Source organism: Hylobates moloch, unplaced genomic scaffold (assembly GCF_009828535.3).
Source record: "Hylobates moloch isolate HMO894 unplaced genomic scaffold, HMol_V3 SCAFFOLD_9, whole genome shotgun sequence".
Lineage (NCBI taxonomy): Eukaryota > Metazoa > Chordata > Mammalia > Primates > Hylobatidae > Hylobates > Hylobates moloch.
The window spans coordinates 46,634,331-46,655,647 of NW_026652284.1; the positions used below are offsets into that span (position 1 = coordinate 46,634,331).

At 41.2% G+C, this 21,317-nt stretch overlaps 1 pseudogene; it reads left to right on the plus strand.

Annotated features, from left to right (window-relative positions):
• Window positions 1–9,355: 9,355 nt before the first annotated feature.
• LOC116813813 (E3 ubiquitin-protein ligase RING2-like) lies at window positions 9,356–16,873 on the plus strand (annotated as a pseudogene).
• The last annotated feature ends 4,444 nt before the right edge of the window (window positions 16,874–21,317 follow it).

Below are 21,317 nucleotides of genomic sequence, written 5' to 3' on the forward strand. Positions count from 1 at the left end.
AGAAGGGTCATCCTATGTGATTGGGTAGGGGAGAATATTTGGCTTTCTCTGGGTGGTCATAAGTTGGAATTAGAGACAATAATTGGGAAAACTGTCAGTTATTCATCAAGTTCTTGCCATTTGGGACTGATGGTTACAGACTATTGTTTGGCATTCTGGATTGTTACCAGAAACAGTCATCTGACTTACATAAATCTGACATAATAGCAGGCTGGCTTCCCGGGCTGATTGCTACAGATTATAGGCCAGACTTCTATTTTTGTTGCTGAAACACCAGGGGCTTAGTCTAGGTCCTGCTGCTCACCACACAGAAAGCCAGTCACTGAGACAATGAGTATTGCCAAGGAAGAAGGCTTTAATCAGGTGCTACAGCCAAGAGATGGGAGATCAGTATCAAATCCATCACCCAGACTGACTAAAATTAGGGGTTTATATAGCAGGGAAGAAATGTAACAATGTATAAGAAAACAGGAACTAGGTAGGGGTAAAGAAGCAATCACAATAAATGAGGGGCCTGCCGTCTCATTGTCTGCATGTGATGATCTGGTGAGTTTCTGTTCTTTGATACTTTTGGAGAGGCCTGGGAGGTTATTTCTTGAGGAAAGAACTCTGATAAAAAAATGTAAGTTTCAAGCTGTAAGATCAAAGTGGTCAACTTCTATGTTTATTAAAAAAAATCTATGGGACAATTGGGTTGGTTTCATTTTTACATATGGTTTGGCCATTGCCTGTGTATTCAGAATCTTGGTGAGTTGAAAAAACACTTTTATATTCTTGGTCAATAAAACTGTTTTGGCTAAATTCACTTCTCCTTTTAGTAGCTCTGTGCTAACGACCCTCAATTCTACATCACCATTCAAGAACTTTCCCCCAACTCCAGACTCATGGTCAACTGCCTGCCACATATGTCTGATCAGGATCTCAGTTAGAATAAATTCAGTGTGGAGCTGCTAAGATTCCTACCCAGTGCAGCTCCCTCTGCAGTTTTCCCTGAACAATTAATCTTGGAGTCATTCTTGGCTTTTCTTTCTCTTACACTTTATCTGGAGTCTACCAGCAAATGCTGTGAGCTCATCTTCAATACATACCAGGGATTTGGACACTTCTCACACCCTACCCTCATGCCACCACCCTGGTTCAAACACCATAACATGTGCCCTGGATCATTTTTAAAGCTTCCAAACTGATCTCTTTTTTTAAATGTTTACCTCCTGCATCTCTTCTCAACTTACTGTCAGAGGTATCTAGTTAAAACCTACCTCAGACCTCATCATCCTTCTGCTCAAAACCCTCCAGAAGTTCCTTCTTTCAGCAGAGGTGAAAGCCAAAGCACTTAATCTATCCCACAAACTCTACATGATCTGCCTTCTCAGCTCTCTGCTCCAGTCAAACGCATTTTCTTATTATTCCTCAATACTCCGAGCACACTCTTGCCTCAGGACCTTGCACTTCCTGTTTCCTCTTTCTTGAAGCCTCTTTCCCAGACATCTGCACTCTGCCTTCTTCACTTCCTTCCAGTCTGTCACAGTAAGGACCTTCCCAGGGCACCTTATGTGAAATTTCGTCATGCTGTCTCATCATGTTTTATCCCCATTTTTATCTTTATTTTTTTCTCCTAACCACTCATTTCTCTCAACACGCTATATATTTTATATCTTTTGTTTCTCTTCTATCCCCCCATGATGTGTAAGTTCCATGAGCACAGGCCATTTTACTTGTTTTATTCACTGCTGAGTCCCCAAAAGCTAAAACAATGCCCAGCCTACAAAAGGCACTCAATAAGTATCTGTTAAGTAATTCAATAAGACACTCTCAACATTCTAAAAACCTAAGAATATCACAATGGGTATTGCAGTTTAGAGTGTACAAAGCACTCTCCCAAAACTTCTCTCATAATGTGGATATCACTTCCATTTTACCAATGAAGAAACTGATTTCAGCAACTTAAGAAACATGCCCTAATCTCATGGCTGGGAAGTGGCAGAATCTAGGTGTCCAATGCCCATGCCCAAAGCTCTTTCTACCAGCCTTGACATGTTTTTCCAAAGATCATGCTTGCTTCCCTGTTCGTATCTGCTTTGTTTCCATAGAGCTTCTCACCGTCACTGTTGACAACAGTGGCCTCTTGACAGGTCCTCTGCTTCCAGTCTGTCTCTTCTCCAGTCCATCCTTTACACTGACTCCAGAATTAGTTCCTTAATCACAAAATGTAGTTATGCCACTCCCCTGTTTGAAAGTCTTTACCGAAATTCTCACTTCTGCTCTTCTTGGCATTCAAAGCCTGCTAAAGTCCAGATGCAGATGCCTTTCCAGCCTATTTCAGCCTACGCTCCCAGATGGCCCACCAGCCGGACCTGTCTGTCACAACTCCATGGCAAAGCCTTGAACTTCTGTGCCTTCTTGCATTTCTTTAGTCCTTTTGTCTGAAGTCACTGTTCCTCATCTCCTACCCACCAGGGCCCTTCCTGGAAGCTTTCTGTAAGTCCTTCCTCAGCATTAGCATTTGGCCCTGTTTGGGCATATCTCATCTTATTCTTGGTAGGGCGGGTCATTGCATTTATCCTCCAATAGATGTCTGTGTCCTGAGCACAGAGATCATCCTCAATCCTCTCTCTCACCTGCCACCCCACATTGCACCTGAAGTGTACTCCATAACTATTCTTTTAATTAACGTGAATATTTCATAATAGGAAAAGCAGATTCACATGTTTTCTCATTACAGGCATGAAGAGCCTGGGCAAACCAGGGAAATCAAGTTTGAGGCCCATAATCAGCCTGGAATTCTCCTCTAAGCCCATGGTCTATGCTTTTTCCCTTTTATTTAAAATGAGTACAGGCTGGGCACGGTGGCTCACGCCTGTAACCCCAGCACTTTGGGAGGCTGATGCAGGTGGATCACTTGAGGTCAGGAGTTCAAGACCAGCCTGGCCAACATGGTGAAACTCTGTCTCTACTAAAAACACAAAATTAGACGGGCGTGGTGGTGGGTGCCTGTAATCCCAGCTCCTTGGGAGGCTGAGGCAGAAGAATCACTTGAATCTGGGAAACGGAGGTTGCAGTGATCAGAGATTGCACCATTGCACTCTAGCCTGGGTAACAGAGTGAGACTCTGTCTCAAAAAAAAAAAAAAAAAGAGGACAATGTATACCCTCCTCCAGTCTGCCTTGTTATTGGCCTGTGAAGATGATAGGTTATTGGGTAATGCAAGATTCTCAGTGGAAAGAATGGATTGCAACTGAGAGAGGGCCATTTCCTTCCTAAGGCTTTTCAGTCCCTGCTCTCCTTTTTCCCTGAGATAACAAAGAGCGGCACATGGCCCAGTGTCTGCATGAGAGGAAAGACTCCATTACGGCAACCCCCTGGGCCTTTCTACTCACTCTGGCTGCTTCTTACGTTTCTTTCTTTAGAAATATTTTTCTCCTTATTCTGAAAGGTAAAACGCAACATAATTAGCCAGATGTATATTAAAGAAAAAATGTTGACCTTATTTTCCACACTTATAAAAGCTAAGGTCTTACATGTTCATTATGCACAATAATAGCCTTGTGTCTATACAAGAGAAAAAGCTGAAACCATAACGTACCTACACTTTGATGTTTTAATCATGCATTTCTGTGCCAACCAATTCCAAGTTTTGGCAGACTGTGAGATATTTTTCTTTCAAGTTGACCTTTCACTTAATTTTTTCATAACAAGCCATAGGAGACTAATTACTCACAAAGTAGAAGATTCAAATGTATACCCAGTGCTATCAGCCAAGTATATGTGAAACTGCTCACCTGATTAAGGGCTGGCTTTCTAGGTCCAGAGGTGAAACTATACACAAGTTATTTTTGCTCTGAATGAGTGAACCTTTGAAAAATTCATGAAGCATGATTAAATGTTAATAAGCTTAATACCACCTCTTGGCCGGGCGCAGTGGCTCATGCCTGTAATCCCAGCACTTTGGGAGGCCAAGGCTGACAGATCACCTGAGGTCAGGAGTTCAAGACCAGCCTGACCAACATGGAGCCCATCTCTAATAACAATACAAAATTAGCCAGGCGTGGTGGCGCATGCCTGTAATCCCAGCAACTCAGGAGGCTGAGGCAGGAGAACTGTTTGAACCTGCCGGTTTGCAGCCTGAGCCTGTAGCGTGTCCATTGGTAGGATTGAAACATGTTTGGATGTGTTTGGTGAGCAGGTAGGATAGACCCAGTAGGCCAACACTAGCAGGATGATATTGGAGAGTCAGGTATTCTTGGAGTGGCACCTCCTTTAGTGGAGAATGAGCCTATGCCAGGAGCTGGGATATATGGAGAGGAGAGATTCCGAGGCCATGATGGCCATCCTTTGAATCCATATCCCATTTCAGGGATGCATATCTCTGTCCTAGGGTGGGGTCATTGTAGGTTAAAAGAGAAAGAACTCTTTTGAGGCGGAGGTTGTAGTGAGCCAAGATCGCGCCATTGCACTCCAGCCTGGGCAACAAGAGCAAAACTCTGTCTCAAATAATAATAATAAGAAGAAGAAACCCCTTGTCCTATTCCTGGAGGATTACAGTAAAGGGTTCCCTACCATTTCCCCATTGCAGATACACGGACACAGGTGGCAGGGAAAGGAAGTGGAGGTCCTGAAAGACTGTGGGTCTCCAAAGAAGCCCAGCCTCCATCACTGGCCCAGAGGAAGGGCACTCCAGTGACCGACAGCGACAGAAGGGGCCTGCTGCACTACTCTGCCATAGGTGCGGCCACTGAGCCCTGTCCTCTCCATCTCTGAGGCCAAGCACTTGACCCTCTCCAGAGTTAGGGTTGAGCTGCCTAGACATAAACACCTCACCAACTGTTTATGAATACACAACTAAAACTCAATCACACTTATTTTCCAACATTTCAAATCCAGGTGCTTAAATTCAAACTACGTGTTATAATAAAGTTGCACCAGCTAGCTTTATATTTAAGGCTTTGGCCTGGGATAATTTAAGGAACATTTTGATGATGAAAGAATAAGCCTTGTTAGCAGAGAGAACACATTCTGAAAGCCCATGTGCTTCAGGAGGGACTGTCCTGGGCTCCTAAGAACACGGAGGGCTCTGAGCAGTCAGACATGATGGGGTGAGGCTCCACGGAGCCCGTGGCCTTCACTCCACTGCCTGCCTCACAGCAGAGATGAAGGGCTGAAAGAGGAAGGTGAAAAGGGGGAAAGGAGAGATGATGAAAGGAGGAAGGGAAGGAAGGAGAGATTTCAGTGAATTAAACTTTCATCTTCTCCTAATAACCACACAGGCAAATAGCTATCTATATAATATAGAGACATACCAACAGAAAAAATTTCTAAAGCAGAATGAGCTGAAAATGACCTTTACAAAACAGAGCCCACAGTGGGTAGACCATCACTAGTGAAGCATTTCCAGCTTCCATGCAGCACATATTCCCAAAGTTGTTTTTATCTAGGTTGTTTGGAACTTGAGGTGAATTTCCCCTACGGAAACAATGCTGTGAATGGGACTTGCTATAAAAGGGCATAAATCCTTTTTTTAAAGTAAACAAATAAAACTTTATGAATAAAATGAAGGTGTTAATCATTATGAAGGACAAAAAGATCTGAGCAAGTCATGAGATACGTTATGCTCTTGACTAGGAAGGCAATTTAAGCTATTTAATCAGTGATATTTCCATCAAAATTCTGCAGAACTTGACAGATTCTAAAATTTTATTTAAAAAATAAAGTCCTAAGAATGGTTAAGTTATTGGAAAGAAAACAAACAAACAGAAAATGATCCTGCTTGACATCAAGAACAGTTTAAAAAAAAAAAAGTATGGAAATTGCCAGGTGTGGTGGCTCATGCCTATAATCCTAACAGTTTGAGAGACCAAGGCAGGTGGATTGCTTGAGCCCAGGAGTTTGAGATCAGCCTGGACAACATGGAGAAACCCTGTCTTTAAAAAATACAAAAATTATTTAGGCATGATGGTGCAGGCCTGTAATCCCTGCTACTTGGGAGGCTGAGGTGGGAGGATTGCTTGAGCCCAGGAGGTTGAGGCTGCAACGAGCCATGATTGCATCACTGCACTCCAACCTGGGTGACAGAGCAAGACTCTTGAAAAAAAAAAGAAAAAGAAAAAGAAAAGAAGGAAAGAGAAAGAAAGCAAGAAAGCAAGTAAGGAAGGAAGGAAGGAAGAAAGGAAGGAGGAAAAGACAGGAAACTAAGTAATAAAACACAGTATAGGCACAGGGACAAATAAAAAGATCAGCAAACTAATATAGACACTTCAGGATATCTACTGCTGATAGATAGACAAATAGAACAAAAAGGAGACTTAGAAAGATTCATGTTAAACTTACATAAATGCTCCAGAGAGGAGGGAAGGGCATGGCTTTGGGAGTTACAAAGACAATTTTGAGTTTATGGTGAATTTTCATTTTTTTCTTTAAAAAGTTAAGAACTATTACAAAATAAGAACATTTCTTAATTTTCTATGTTGCATAAATTGGTGTTTTTTTATGATAGACTTTACAGAATTTAAAAATTACTTCCCAACAAAAAGCTATCATCTCAGCAGTGAAAGCAGGATCACGTCAGGTGCCTTTCACTGAATTTTAATAGCCTCAGAAAAGGGGAAGTCAGGCTTCCTTCTTGAGGCAGCATGAGTGAAAGGAAGCACTCAAACATTAGAAAAGTTAAGCACAAACAAACAAAAACTATACAATGCTCAGATAAACCCTGGATATATTAGTAAGATGGCTGGCTGGATGTGAGGAACGACAAACTAAGGGAAAAAAGGCCCTCCATGAAGATGATAAACTACAATCCTTGTAACTTAGACTATTTTGTTGTCAAGCAGACAAATGGCCTTTGTTGAGTGGAGCTGCTGTGGGGTTTTTTTTAACCGCCTTTAGATCAAAAGGTCTGACAGCTCCCACGGCCTGAATGATCCCTGCCATGCTGAGATCCAGGATGGATGCCTCAGCATGGCAGAGGCTTGATGGGCTCATTTGGAAGAGAAATATTTTGCCCTGATATGGAGAATGGATTGGCTGACCTTGAAGGGCATTTTCATTACCCTTTTCCCAAAACCTGAATGAACAGAATTCATGAGAACAATCATACACTGTCACAAACTGTGAATGAATTCATCAAAAACCTCACTCAACCTCTGTTGCTTTCACTTAAATTGTTTTAAATTTACTTTTTCACTGAAAGGCAATGTCATTGAACTAAAAGTATTAATTTGAGCAATTGAAAGATTGTTCTAGTTTAAAGTGAATTTTAAGAACGTGTGCCATGAGAGTCAGATTGCTTTAGGAAGCCATTAAAGTAGAAAATTATGAAATTTAGAATTTTAAGCACATGAAAATTTCAAATGCCACAAGTCCTAACATTTATTTATGCTATATAAATGAAGAAAGTAGAACAAGAGTGTTTACTGAGAGTTCCAGACTTAATTTTCCAGATTGAAAATTTGACAGTGTGAAACTCAGATGGAAGAAAGAGATAGGGCAGAGATACCATTACATAAGAGGTGGTGGTGGTTTTGACTGGGATGGTAGCCGTGGAGTGGCTGAGACATGACAAGCCTTGGATATATTTTGAAGTTAGAGATAATAGGCTTTGCCAACACACCAGACATAAAACATGGGAGAAAAACTAAAGTCAACTGTGACACTAAAGTTTTTTAACTTGAGTGGCTGGAGAGATTAAGTTGCCATTTGCCAAGATGTGGAAGATTGAAAAAAGAGAAGGTCATATCAATTGATCATCTCTATTGATGCAGAAAAGGCATTTGGCAAAATCCCACAGCCATTCACAGTAAAAACCCTTAGGAAACTAAGAACAGAGGGAGCTTCCTCAACTCAGTAAAGAGTATCTGCACCTGACTTCACACTTAATGGTAAGGGAAAAATGGCATCAAGGGAAGTTTTCAATAAATGTTGAAAGACATCCAACATTTCTGTATGCCAGTGTGAATCATCTGACACAGTGGCGAAAACATGTTGAAGCAGGAGAAAGAATCAGAAAACAGAAGCAGCATCATTGAGTTGATGATGGGGGATAGAGTCCAGTAGACAAGTGAAGGGTTTGGTGTTAGCTGGGAAAGCAAACAGTTGACCCACACTCATCCCAGTAGCAGCCAAGTGTTAGAGTACCATTCAGCTGGTAGAGACTTAATGGTTGATTCCATTTTCTCAGTGGATTAGAGACCAAGGTCGCCAACTGAGAACAATAATGATGGAGATGGTGGTGGTTTTAGGAGAGCAGGGAAGGGAAAATAATCATCCAGGAGAGTGGGAAAGTGATGAGTACTGGAAAAGAGAGTGGGATTGCCAGGCAGCACTAAAGTTTACCTGGGGTTAGTGATTGTCAACTTAAAACAAAGTCAGTCAGCATTTTTCTCCAACCCCAGTCAATTGTCTGCTGAGGAAGAAAAGGAGGCATGGTAGTTGAGAGTATAGGCAAAGGAGTAATTACCATCACACAACACGACATCTAAATGGGGTGACACAGAAAGTGAGAACATGAACGACTATAGGAAATTGAAAGGACTGTAAACCCCAGTGAGGTCAAAGAAGTGTTGGGAGCTCAGACATGAGGGAAGTTGATTTAGATGGGTAGGAAGCATTGGTCAAAGAGTGGCATTGTTAAAATTGACATTATGGAGAGGAAACAAGATATTTCTAAAGACGGGTGTAGAATATAACTAGAGTTATAAGCAGCAGAGATTATGTGAGGGAAAAGGTTGTTGGGAACAGCCCCAAAATCTGGCCGTAAACTGGCCCCAAAATTGTCCATAAACAAAATCTCTGCACCACTGTGACAAGCTCATGATGGCCTTGACACCCACGCTGGAAGGTTGTCAGTTTACTGGAATGAGGGCAAGGGACACCTGGCCCATCCAGGGTGGAAAACTGCTTAAGGTGCTCTTAAACCACAAATAATAGCAAGAGCGATCTCTGCCTTAAGGACATGTTCATGCTGCAGATAACTAGCCAGAGCCCATCCCTTTATTTCAGCCCATCCCTTTATTTCCCATAAGGAATACTTTCAGTAAATCTTATGACTGGCTTGCTGTCAATAAACATGTGGGTAAATCTCTGTTTGGGGCTCTCAGCTCTGAAGGCCACGCGATCCCTGATTTCCCACTCCAAACTATATTTCTGTGTGTGTGTCTTTAATTTGTCTAGCACCGCTGGGTTAGGGTCTCCATGACCAAGCTGGTCTCAGCAAGTGGTGTCCATACGTGGGGCTCAAACCCAGGTCGAAGGGTCACCAGAGCAACCGTTGGAGAACATGGAACTAAACTGGAGGACACCCCAGTACTCTTAAAGCAATCCCCATGGTGAGTAAGTAGGGGATCTTAGAAGCATCAGGGTAACAATGGGACAAGTGTGGGCTCTGGTTTGTTCCACCTTGGAAACTTTTCACACTAATGATAAAGAAGGAGAGTATAACAAGGTAACAGAAGAAGTATCAGAGCAGGTTTGTTTGCCAGCTAAAGCTAAAATGGCAAAGGAGGAAGAGGTTCATCCCTACCCTTCTGCACCCCTTCGGTATTCTGAAGAAAAAGAGTGGCCTGACCCTCCAGATCTTTCTTTTCCAGAGGACACTGGGCAAAAAGTAGTTGCCCCAGTGACTGTTCGAGCAGCACCTTGAATGACCTCTCTCAGTTCTATTCAGGCGGGAGTCCAGCAAGCTAGAAGAGAGGGTGATTTAGAGGCTTGGCAGTTCCCTGTTAGGATACACCAACCCAATTAACAGGGAAATATTGTAGCTACATTTGAGCCTTTTCCTTGTAAATTTGGGAAATGCCATGAGGGGCCCATCCCGGGCCCCATTCCAAACCGGGGCATTTCTGTGTCAGGCCATTTCCTCATCCCTGTACAATGTCTGTCCCCCGCCACAGCTGGTAGTGCTGCAGTAGATTTATGCTGCACAAAAGCTGTGAGCCTTCTGCGTGGGGAACCCCCGCAAAAAGTTCCAACAGGGGTCTGTGGACCTTTGCCAGCAGGGACGATAGGATTACTTCTAGGAAGGTCTAGTTTAAATTTAAGTACAAACAGGAATCCTTGATTCAGACTACAATGGGGAAATTCAAATTGTTATATCTACCTCTGTTCCCTGGAAAGCAGAGCCAGGAGAGCATATATCACAACTCCTGATTGTACTGTATGTGGAAATGGGGAAAAGTGAAATTAAATGAGCAGGAGGATTTGGAAGCACAAATAAACAAGGCAAAGCAGCTTACTGGGTGAATCAAATTACTGATACACATCCTACCTGTGAAACAACTATTCAGGGAAAGAAAGTTAAAGTTTTGGTAGACACAGGAGCAGACATTTCAATCATTTCTCTACAGCACTGGCCATCTGTGTGGCCAATTTAACCTGCTCAATTTAACATAGTTGGAGTTGGTAAAGGCCCTGAAGTAATCAAAGTAGTTATATTTTGCATTGTGAAGGGCCTGATGGACAAATGGGACTATTCAACCAATTATAACTTCTGTACCTATAAATTTATGGGGGAGAGATTTATTACAACAATGGGGAGCACAAGTTCTAATTGCTGAACAATTATATAGCCCTCACAGTCAACATACGATGCATGAAATGGGGTATGTCCCTGGTATGGGACTAGGAAAAAATTTGCAAGGTTTAAAGGAACCACTTCAAGCAGAAAGACAAAGTTCCCGCCAAGATTTAGGATATCATTTTTGATGGCGGCCATTGTTAAGCCTCCAGAACCTATACCTTTAAAAAGGTTAACATATAAGCCAATTTGGATAGAACAATGGCCACTGAGTAAAGAGAAAAATGGAGGCTTTAGAGGACTTGGTTACTGAAAAGTTCTTGATAATCATTTTCCTAAAATGAAACTGTTTCAATTTTTGAAATTAACTAATTGGATCCTCCCTAGAATAACTAAATTTAAACCAATTGAAGGTGCTGAAAATGTTTTTACAGATGGGTCTAGTAATGGTAAAGCTTCTTATTCTGGATTAAAAAGTAAAGTTTTCCAGACACCCTATACTTCAGCTCAAAAAGTGGAGCTTGTAGCTGTAATTGAGGCATTGACTGTTTTTAATATGCCTGTTAATGTGATTTCTGATTCTTCATATGTGATTCATTCCACACAGTTAATTGAAAATGGTCAGTTACTATTTCATACAGATGAACAACCGATGACTTTATTTACCCAATTGCAAACAGCAGTTAGGAGTAGAATGCACCCTTTCTACATCACTCACATTAGGGCTCATACACCTCCTCCAGGACATTTGACTGAAGGGAATCAAGTGGCTGATCATCTAGTTGCTAATGTGATATCTAATGCTAGACACTTTCACAATTTAACCCATGTTAATGCCTCTGGTCTCAAATGCAGATACAGCATTACCTGGAAAGAAGTTAAAGTTATTATCCAGCGAAGCCCAACTTGCCAAATGGTACATTCCTCATCTTTTACAGGAGGAGCTGATCCTCAAGGATTGGAACCTAATTCTCTGACATATGGATGTCACACATGTTCCCTCGTTTGGGAGTCTAGCTTATGTACATGTATGTGTGGACACCTTTTCTCACTTTCTCTGGGCTACATGCCAATCAAGAGAGTCTTCTGCCTGTGTTAAACGTCACCTTTTGCAGTGTTTTGTGGTGACTGGCATTCCAGCTTCTATTAAAACAGATAATGCCCCAGGCTATACTAGCCAAGCTCTAGCTACATTTTTCTCTATGTGGAATATTAAACACATTACTGGTATCCCATAGAATTCTCAAGGACAAGCCATAGTGGAAAGAATGAAACTCTCCATGAAACAGAAGTTGCAAAAGCAGAGAGGGGAAAACAGGGACTATGGAAGACCGCATATGCAACTGAATCTAGCATTATTAACTTTAAATTTTTTGAGCCTGCCCAAAGGCCAGATGCTAACAGCATCTACAGAAACCAGCTGCAAAGACAGAAGGAGAACTGGTTTGGTGGAGAGATCCAATAACAAAAAGTTGGAAAATAGGTAAAATAATAACTTGGGGTAGAGGTTATGCTTGTGTTTCTCCAGGCCAAAATCAACAGCCAATTTGGATACCATCGAGACACCTGAAACCTTACCATGAAACAGATGCTGAGGAAGAGATTCCGGGAGGATCCCAAGCTCCTCTCAGTTGCAGCCATGTTGAGACTGACTATGTGGAGGACCCCAACTGTCACAAGCAACACCCGTCAAACACAGCCATCCACCTGGGGACAGATCAAGAAGCTGTCACAGATGGTGGAAGAAAACCTGAGGAAAGCAGGACAACCAGTCACAATGAGTAATTTAATGGTAACTATGATAGCAGTGATCACCATTGCCTCTGCAGATGCAGATCCTGCCTCCTGCAAGAAGTAGCTCATCGTGACAAAGCTGTCTTTGCTTTTATCGCTTTGCAAAACAAAGAAGGGAAACATGTTGGGAGCAGGCCCCAAAATCTGGCCGTAAACTGGTCCCAAAACTGGCCATAAACAAAATCTCTGCAGCAGTGTGACATGCTCGTGATGGCCTTGATGCCCATGCTGGAAGGTTGTCGGTTTACCAGAATGAGGGCAAGGAACACCTGGCCTACCCAGGGTGGAAAACCGCTTAAGGCATTCTTAAACCACAAACAATAGCATGAGGGATCTGTGCCTTAAGGACATATTCATGCTGCAGATAACTAGCCAGAGCCCATCCCTTTATTTCGGCCCATCCCTTTATTTCCCGTAAGGAATACTTTTAGGAAATCTTATGACTGGCTTACTGTCAATAAATATGTGGGTAAATCCCTGTTTGAGGTTCTCAGCTCTGAATGCTGTGAGACCCCTGATTTCCCACTCCACACTCTATATTTCTGTGTTGTGTCTTTAATTTCTCTACTGCTGCTGGGTTAGGGTCTCCATGACTGAGCTGGTCTTGGCACAAGGTCAATGTAGAAGAGGCAGACAAGGAAAAAAGAAGCCAAATATTGGAAGGATTATCTGTGTGGATACTGAAAGATCTAGAATTATAACAGGAGTGTTGGACAGAGTGGCAGGGCAGGTGCCAACATCTTCCATTAACGTGGAGAGCAGGACAGGGCCTGGAGACGACTGTGCTAAGGAAGGCTAGTGAGTAATATAGACTAATGGCATGAGCTGCAAAGCCGGGGCATTTTCAGAAGGAGAAAGAGACACTAGTCTGGATGTGGCAGTGAGCAAGGTGAGCAGGTACTCTACCCCCAGGCCTAGTGTTACAGAGCTTAATGAAATTAAAATAGATGCCAACTGATAGAGCTACAAGGGAGGCAGTATTCTCAGATAAGATGACGATTTTGGTCAGAGCAAGAAGGAAGAGGGTCAGAGGAGGTCCCTAAGGAATTTACTGGTGATGCACCATGAGCTCCAGAGGCTGCAAGAGAGGATTTTCAGTAGTTCAGGAAGGATAGGAGACAGGGAAAAGAGTTCAAGTCTTTTTTTTTTTTCACTAATGATGTAGTTTATATCCTTCCATACTAACAGATAAAAACACATACATTCTCTAGGCACAGAGCTTGTATTTATGAATAACTCTTTGCCTAAAGACAAAGTTTCAATTAATATTCTCAATGGGAATCTATTTAACTGATTTAACACAACTATGAATCTAAAACGTCATCAATAAAACCTAAGAAGTTTTATCACAAAACCAGGGACATGCATTAGTAATCTATACAACTTACATTACATCAGAAAAGGAATTGAATATTTCCCTTGATTTTTATACAAAAATTAGCTGGGCATGGTGGCACGTGCCTGTAATCCTAGCTACTCAGCAGAGTGAGGCATGGGAATCACTTGAATGCAGGAGGCAGAGGTTGCAGTGAGCCAAGATTGCACCACTGCACCCCAGCCTGGGCAACAGAATGAGACTTTGTCTCAAAAAAAAAAAGTTCCCTCCATTTTTAGTGGTTTTTAAATTTCACAGCACAGATTAAAAACAAAACAAAACAAAACAAAAAATAAACCCTGTAGAAACAGATTTTAAATACATTTAGAACACCAAGCCAGCCCCAGTCTGTTGAAACTGATGAATAAATATGTACAATAACTAGACAGACTTTAGTTATAATGGTACTGGAGGTCTATCTATCAAAAATCCTTTGGGATTAATTTTTCAATGAAAACATATGTTTGTAAATAGTGTGATAATATAAACTTGGAAACATACCTAGAGTCAGGAGAGAGATGAAAAATAACACACAAGTCAACCTTATTTCTAACCTGTCAGCATAAAGCCTTCTGGCTCCCAAACACCCAACATTGTCCGTCAGTATACAAATTAAAAGTAGAATGACTTTACCCTACTAGCTGACATTCTTCTACAGAATAATCTTTCACTACATATCAAAGCAGGGCTCAAGTTTCATTCATCTGCTTCCACAAGGTGTAATTAGCAGAGTGCACCAAATTTATAAGCTGACGTGGCAACTTGAAATGCTAAACACATTTTCTAATGGAAGCAAACTGGATTTTTTTCTGTGGTTCATTCTATGTGCATTATTATTATTATTATTATTATTATTATTATTATTATTATTATTATTTGAGATGGAGTCTCCCTCTGTTGCCAGACTGGAGTGCAGTAGCACCATCCCTGGCTCACTGCAACCTTCGCCTCCTGGGTTCAACTGATTATCCTGCCTCAGCCGGGTCCAGAGTAGCTGGGTCTATAGGCACCCGCCATCGCTCCCAGATTTTTTTTTTTTTTTTTGTATTTTTAGTAGAGATGGGGTTTCACCATGTTGGCCAGGCTGGTCTCAAACTCCTGAGCTCAGGTGATCAGCCCACCCTGGCCTTCCAAAGTGCTGAGATTACAGGCATGAGCCACCCCACCTGGCCAAAAGCACTTTCAAATATACGCTTGAAGACTACATTTCACAACCAATTTAATTTTTCTTTCTTCAGCAAAATCTGTCACTGAACCAATTTCTCACAGATTAACATTAAGATTTTGTTTGATTCTATTTCCAGGACCAGAAATTCCAAAATTACAAGGGAAAAGAATGGAATAAAAAAAATAATATTGCATTACAATGGACACTAACTCAATAAACACTTGTTTCTAAAATAAGAAAATTATGGAAGAAAATACTATGGAAAGAATAATCCTATGAGAATTGTCTTTAAGCATAGTAAATTTGACCCTTAGTCTTCATGAAGATACTGCAGTTTATATAGAAAAGAAAACATACAAGACTCTAGGGAAAAAAGTCAGAATACATATTATATAACATTCTGTAGGCCTAAAGACCTTTTGAGGGGTAAAGGGGAAAGGATGGCCAATTGAATCTTTACTTAACAGTACAGAACTATGAAAAATTTCTGGGCCAGAAGTGTACTTCAAATGGAACCAAGCTTTGTGGAAAAGAACATATATATATATATATATATATGTATATATGTATATATATATTTGTTTTAATTAATTTATTTATTTTTTCTGAAACAGAGTCTCTCTCTGTTGCCCAGGCTGGAGTGCAGTGGCACTATCTTGACTCACTGCAACCTCCACTCTCAGGTTCAAGAGATTCTGATGCCTCAACCTCCCAAGTAGCTGGGATAACTTGTGCATGTCACCAGGAAAGACTAATTTTTGTATCTTCAATAGATACGGGGTTTCACCATGTTGTCCAGGCTAGTCTCAAACTCCTAACCTCAAGTGATCTGCCTGCCTCGGCCTCCCAAAGTACTAGGATTACAGGCAAGAGCCACTGCACCTGGCCAAACTTAGACATATTTTTAAGAGAAAAAAAAAGTACTGAAAATGGAGTCCCTTCCAAAAAGAAAATCATAAATTAAGGGGAAAATATTTGAACAGTGTAAACCAGTCTAGGTCAAAAAGAAAATTAGGCTGGGGGCAGGAGCTGTAATTTCTCAGGCTGTGCAAACAAATGGATCTCAACCATTAACCAAAACATGGGAGTTCATTTATATGAATTATAACGAACACTTGAAGAGGAAGTAACAGATGGCTTAGAAACTGTGGCTTCACCTCAAAGTCTACAGAGTGAAATAATGGGTCTAATTTGTTTGGATGTGTTGAAAGACACCATGGCCTTAAAGGAGTGTTTACATCATTTTTGTGCAGACTGCATCATCACAGTCCTTAGCAATGACAGCAAAAAACATCCTACTTGTCAAAAAAAAATCTAGTTTCCAAAAGATCACTAGGGGGATCCTTCAGCTCTTGGTGATGGCAGCAATGGGCTCAATGTTAGGGATGCCAGAAAATGCCACAGGGTGAGAAAGGAAAAAAAGAGCTAGGGCTAACAAAAATGAGGTGGGGTGGTAGGCAAAGAATTGGGAAGGCCTTGTAAGCCTTATACTTTAGTCTAAAATGTTTGATGCACTCATCAGCAAAATTTGCCCATGTCATGATGAGTATGAAGCTCTTGGAGAGAGAGTATTAGCCAGCATCCACAAGCACAGTAATCAGTGAGCACTCAATCTCAGCTCTGAAGAAGGACTGACGGTACCAGTCAAGAGCAGATTACAGTGAGGCAAGAAACAATAGACTGAAAATGGTAGCAGAGCAGAAGAGAATGCTGATGGTTTACACTATAGTGATGCATCCACACAGAACAACAAGGAAACAGGCCATAGTCACAAATGGACCAAAACATCTGCTGATTCTGGGCTTGAGCTTGATATTGACAATGCAACATTTGCCATTGATTCAGAAGTGAGATTGAATTAGTATTCAGGCCTCAACCCACATTTATGGAAAAGGATGATAGTGCACAGATAAGATACATAAAGACTTCAGGTAACACTGCTGTTGATCACTTATCCAGGTATCTGACTGTGAGGTTAGCTTTAGGAGAACTTTGAAGCCAAGGTGCATAAAACCAGATGAACCATGGCTAGAGCAAAACTCAAGTATCAGACACCATGGCTGCTGGCATCACCAGACTATATGGCCAAGAGTTCAAGTCTTGAGTGGTGATCTAGGAGTCTGGGGATTCTTTGAGCAACTGACAGAAAGACAAACAAAGGTCTTGTACTACAATGTATGATGTTCTCCTAGGCAGATTGAAGTGCTAACATCATGGGTATTAGGAGAAAGGGCGGCAGGAGAAAGGAGCTGCCAAGATCACACAGCTCTCTGGCCCTTTACTCTTGCCTATGGCAGCTGGCAATCAGGGGACACATGCAGTTGCCAGGATCATGGGGGCTGGGAGACCATTTATCAATTTGCTGGCATCAATATGTAGGCCAGAGGAATGACACATCCCACACATCTTAAAAAGTCAACTCTAGATAGGATATCTGAGGGTTTTATAGAATTCTAACCAAAATCCTGCTTTCTAGGTTTCTCCACTCTCCTTGCTGTAGATAATACATTTGGTAAAGAACACATCATAAAGCCTTTCAGCTCTTGGCTATAGGAGCAACAGGCTGAATGTTAGGGATGGCAGATAAGGCCATCAGGTGAGAAAGGGAAAGAAGAGGGAGGGCTGAAAAAATGAGGCGGGGGAGAAAGGCAAAGAATTGGAAAGGCCTTGTAAGCCTTATACTTCAGTCTAAAAATGATGGGAATCCACTGAAAGGTTATAGGCAGGGGAAAGGTAGGATCATTCACTTTTCAAAAAAGTGACATCACTTTGGAATGTTGCATCTGTTGTCATCAGGCTGTAAACTGAAATTGTCTAGCTCGTGTTACATTTATGAACTACAAACTGAATGACTTAGGGCCAATTTTATAAAATTTCCCTTAGCCCTAGAGTGTCATAATAATATGGATAATACAGTCTATTTCTGAAGTGTTAGAGAATGTATCAGTCAGGGTTCTCCAGAGAAACAAAACCAGTAGGACATACATAGACATAGAAGTGGGGATTTATGATGGGGATTGGCTTATGCAATTATGGAAGCTGAGAAGCCCCATGATTTGCCCTCTGCAAGCTGGAGACCCAGGAGAGCCAGGGGTGTCATTCAGTCTGAGTCTGAAAGCCAGAACACCAAAGCAGCTGAGAGTGTGACTCCCAGTTTAAGGATGAAGGCATGAGAACACAAAGGGCCAACAGTGTTAAGTCCCAGAGTCCAAAGGCCCAAGAACCTGGAGCTCTGATGTACAAGTGCAGAAGATGGATGACTCAGCTCTAAAAAAGAGATCTTTTTGTTCTACTTGGGCCCTCAATAGATTGGATGGTCCCCATCCCACACTGGTGATGGCAGGTCCTCTTTCCTCAGCCCACCCAGTTGAATGCCAGTCTCTTCCAGAAACACCCTCACAGACACACCCGGAAAGAATGCTTTACCAGCTATCTGGGTGTGCCTTAACCCAGTCAAACTGACATAAAATTAACTACCACAGAGAAGTAAAGGTATAATTCATATCAAAGGTCTCCTGCATACTTGACACCTGGCTAATATCGACACTTAGCCAATAAATTCCACAAGACACTTTTTATATGTATGTTAGAATTAGGATTTTGTTATTTGGTATGGGAAAACATTTGTAGTATTTTCTGAGAAAATATATAATATGCAGAATTCCAGAAAATAGCACTTTGATGGTAAACAGAGCAATCTGTACTTTATTTCTTAGGATAGATATTTGCCTCTTGAAATAAAAATGGTGTTTCTGATAAGTGGTGAGTTCCCAGAAAGTTTCGGCTTTTCAAAATATAAAAAAAAATCCTCTTATTTATTCTTCAAGCTAGTAAATATAGTGAACAGACAGTAAAGTGAAGCAGAATTCAGCATTCCACTTCCCTATAAGTTTTTTGAAGGCATTCAAATAACACTGAGCCAAAGAGATGCTTTTTCTAGTTCTTCATCTTGTTTTTGAATTTAAAATTTAAAAATTAACACAAAAAGCACGAGCAACAAAAGAAAAAACAGACTGGACTTTATCAAACTTAAAAACTTTGGTGTGTTAAAAGACAGTGTCAAGAAAGTGAAACGACAACCTAAAGAGTGAGAGAAAGTACTTGCAAGTCATGTCTAATAAAGGTCTAGAAGCCAGAACATATTTTTTAAAAACTCTAAAAACAATTTTAAAAAGACAAGCCAATTAAAAAAGGGATAAATGACTTGAACAGACATTTCTCCAGAGAAGATATACAAATGGCCAAAAAGCACACGGAAGGATGCTCAACACTATTAGTCACTAAGGAAATGCAAATCAAAACCACTGTGTGATAACACTTGATATCCACTAGAAGGGCTACAATTAAAAAAAAAAAAACCGATAATAGCAAGTCTGGTTAGGATGTGAATGTAAAGTGGTGTGGCCCCTTTGGAAAATAGTCTGGCAGTGCCTCAAAAAGTTAAACATTGAGTTAATCTATGACCCAATCACTTCCACTCAGGAGAAATGAGAAAAGCCCACACAGAATCTTGTACATGAATGTTCATAGTAGCATTATTTGTAATAGCCAAATGTAGAAAATAAATGTCCATCAACCATGAATAGGTGAATGTAATGTTTTTCAACTGTAGAAAGCAGCAAAGTGCTAGACATGCTGCTGTGGGGACACACTCGGCCCCCAGAGTTGGTATGAAGATTGTTTTAAACTGAAGGCATTTGAGATTCAACAGATGTAGAAAGCAGCTTTTTTGGAGCTTCTCTTATCCTACTAGAAGCAGAAACTTCTAGGAGTGGGGCTGCCACAAAATCCCTCTCCAGGGAGTTTTACAGCCCAGAAAAAGATGAAGGCCACTTGTACCTACATAAACAAAAATCATCACAAATTTTCTTTTTTTTTTTTTTTTTTTTTGAGACAGAGTCTCGCTCTGTTGCCCAGGCTGGAGTGCAGTGGCGTAATCTCGGCTCACTGCAAGCTCCGCCTCCCGGGTTCACGCCATTCTCCTGCCTCAGCCTCTCTGAGTAGCTGGGACTACAGGCGCCCGCCACCACACCCAGCTAATTTTTTTGTATTTTTAGTAGAGACGGGGATTCACCATGGTCTCGATCTCCTGACCTCGTGATCTACCCGCCTCTGCCTCCCAAAGTGCTGGGATTACAAGCGTGAGCCACCGCGCCCGGCCACAAATTTTCTTATCTTCTGTTTGTTCCCCTAAAAATTGATCTGTCTTTCATAAGGAAACCATTGGATCTGCCCATAGAAGCCCGTTTTCCCCTCTCCTCTTCCCCTGTGAAAGCTGCCATATAAACCTCTATCTCTAGCAGTTCAGGAGCCACTTCTTTTATGTTCTACGTATGAGTAAATGTATCTTTTCTCCTGTTGATCTGTCCATTGTCAGTTAAATTAGCAGGCCCCAGTCACTGAACCTAAATTGGTAGGTGAAAAGGTTTTCCTCTCATACCACACAATGAATGAACCTCGAAAACACTATGCTAAGTCAAAGCAATCAGCCACAGCAGGTCACATGTCGTGTGAATCTATTTATATGAAATATTCAGAACAGACAAATCTTTACAGACAGAAAGCAGATTGGTGGTTGCCAGCCGCTGGGGGAAAGAGGAACGGGGAGTGACTGCCTATGGGTACAGGGTTTATTTAGGGGTAATAAAAATGTTTGGAACTAGATAGAAGTGGTGGTGGCCAAACTTTTTGAATGTACTAAATGTCACTAAATTTTTCGTTTTAAAAGTGTTTATGTTATATGAGTTTCACTTCAATAAAAAAAATTAAAAATTCAACTGGGGCTCAACTTTGATGAACTTTGAATGATAAGATAAAGGCTTTAGATTATATCCTATAAATAACCGGAAACATTTCATAAAATATTTCTTAAAAGCAAACCTAACATTTTAGGATAATTAATTTCTAATGTATGTGTTTATCCAAGATCAAAGCACCCTGTTAGGAAGTAGAGCATTCAATCGACTTGTCTAAATGAAGCTCCCCAATTGCCAAGGCTATGTTTTTTTATTTTTCCCCCACTTAGTGAAATTGGCAAACATAGTGACTAGTTCTGTCTGCATTCAGTTGTGTATAATCACAGAGCCCCTTTCAGTCTTTAAACAAGAATCGTTTTATGGGTGACTGAGATAGTAACAGGTTTTGAAAACGTTAATCTATGATGACCTGAAGGTAGCATGAAGACGTATGTACAATAAATGAGAAGAGTGAGATAAGAGAGAAGAGCAGTGCTAGAGACAGAGAAAATGAGTCAGAGGCAGCCAGGTAAGATTGCTTGGCAGGAAGTGAGGCCTGAACAGGCGTTTGCCCCTTTCACATGAAACAGAGGGATCAAGACCCTGTTTTCTTAAGACTCAGGCAACCTGAGACAACATTTCAGTGAAACTAAAGATGAAGGCAGACTTCTGGGAACTCAGACAACAGAAAGCCCTGTATCTGTTAAGTTATACTGGATTTCTAAAATTGCTCTACATTTG